This window comes from Palaemon carinicauda, chromosome 5 (assembly GCF_036898095.1).
Source record: "Palaemon carinicauda isolate YSFRI2023 chromosome 5, ASM3689809v2, whole genome shotgun sequence".
NCBI lineage: Eukaryota > Metazoa > Arthropoda > Malacostraca > Decapoda > Palaemonidae > Palaemon > Palaemon carinicauda.
The window spans coordinates 49575729-49578228 of record NC_090729.1 but is presented as its reverse complement, the minus strand read 5'-3'; positions in this window follow the sequence as shown (position 1 = coordinate 49578228).

The following is a 2500-nucleotide window of genomic DNA, read 5'->3' as shown; positions in this document are numbered from 1 at the left end:
GACTATGAAAAAGCCTTTAATAATGTCCACCGGCCAATTTCGTGGAGTGTCCTGCGTCATTATGGAGTTCCTCTTAACTATGTAAATTTGAACAAATCTGTCCTTGAGCATAGCAAGTCCAAAGTTAATGTTATCGGAATTATTTAATGAATATCCAGGGAACAATGGAGTATTCCAAAAGGAATAAATTTTCACTTCTGTTGTTTATCCTCCCTAAAGATTTTGTGATACATCAAACAGTTGGTGACAGCGAAAAAGTGTTGGACTGGATTGGTAATAAGGAATTAGTTGACCTAGAGTATGCTAATAACGCTGCCTTTATTAGCAGAACACCACAGTATTTCCAATGCTTGCTTCAGAGAATACATGAAATATCACAGGAGGTTAGCCTCAAGATAAATAGAAAAAAAAAAGACAGAGATGATGAGAACGGAATATGCAACGGAAGATGAAATATCATTGTAAGTAGAGATGATTAATGAGGTAGAATCATTCAGATATTTACGAACTATAATCTCTAACACAGGGCCTGTAGAACTGGAGTTTAATGGAAGATAGAAAAGAGCTAATCAGGCAAGGGCAATGTTAAATAAAATCTGGAAATCAAGTCACCTGATATAACCGATAAAAATCTGGCATTACTGTATGTACAGTTAGAATCAAAAGAACGCCAACAGCCAAGGTAAATCTTTCGTCAGATGTCTCTAGTGTTCCCATGACAAAACAGACAAGGAGTTGCTCTTTTTACAACTTCTACGAAATGGGCGGAGCATTTTCAAACCTTAGCGAATCAGACATTAAAGGACTGCCTTTGATAGCAAAAGCATACAAATGTTACAAATCGAGTTGCCCTATTTTAATTCTGTATAATAATTTGACGTCTCAACTATCCACCACAAATACAAAACACACACACACACACACACACACACACACATATATATATATATATATATATATATATATATATATATATATATATATATATATATATAGATACCATTATTTTTTAATTGCTACTTTTTCGCAGGAGAGACCAAGTAGACACTTTCCAGGGAAGGTAGGGGGGGGGGTTCCTCCTTCAACCCCTCCCCCCCCCTTCCCCGGCCAGTCTGACACTGAGGAAATATGAAGGTCATTTTTGTTTCAGGGGTTGTGTAGACAGGTTAAGTGTAGATTCTTGATACAGCCTGTAAAATATTGTATCATTGCCTGAATGTTATTTGATAACTGTTGATGTTCTAGCAAATGTGGCTGTTTTAATTCATCATTAGTTGATTTGTAAAAGATAGCAGCATTAGAATAAAGTAGCTGCAGGTGATGGAAGGTTGATAAGTTAGGAAATTTAAGTCTTAACTTTGCATAATAGATAATCGATGATGGATATAATAGTTACTGATGACTGCAAAGCACCTTGATACAAACCGAATGTAGCATTTCGTAATGAAAATAATTTATAGTGAGGTAAATGAGGATGCTATCACATTCGTGCAAAGGGTTTCAAAAATTAGTTTTATTGACAAATCATATAAAAAAAACTATTTATTCTCCGAACTACATAATTTTCTGAAATTTTGTCATAAAACTATGATATACCTATTTTCCAAAAATGAATTCACCCATAATTTTCTTGAAAAAAAAAAAATACATGAATAGATGGCATAAGCACGAAATTATTCCCCATTTTAATACCCTGATTGTGAGTTATCAATGATTATACAATTGCTAGTAGCTTTATCTAGAGAAATTAAACAGCTTCGAGATCAATATAACTTCTTATCCATTTCATGCATAAAGGTCTTATAATCTTGATTCAAAAAGGCTTAACTTTGTATGATAAAGTCCTTGTTTACAGTGATCAAGTGCCCGAATTAGCACAGCTATGTGGTGCTAGATGTGTGTCTTTTGACCGGGTGAATTACGCCAGGTAGATGGGCGATTAACAAGCGAAAAAATGCATTACTATCCGTGAAGCTCTAGTTCGGATTGTTCGAGCAATAGCTATCCATACCAGCTCCTCAACCTATCAGGGTAGTATTTAAACTAAAATTTCTACAGCTGGTGCCGTAAGCGGGGGAAAGGAAAAATCAAATATTAAAATATCTCGGAAATAAATGTTTGATTGTCCTTTTAATCACTAAATCATACAGCTGAGGAGCGATACTCATGGATTCCTAAATATGTTCTCTCATTCTTTAAATTTTATTTCCTGAGCTTCTTCCTCTATCCCCTGATTCATTATTTAACATTTGTGTTCCTTTCTATCATTTTCTATACATTTATTTATTGAACATTGTCTTTAAAATGAATGCCCTTCTGCCTCGGTGCTCGTATTAGAGCGTCAACTTTGTTTCTTGGCTTCTCACTATGCCTTCATAAAAGAAATCTCTCCCAAGCGGCAGCATGAAACATCTTCACTTGACCATTCCAACTTAGAACTATTTGATATTTGTCTGAAGCCAAGAGAAGATATTCATAAGTTGAATTCCGGAATAAGGCA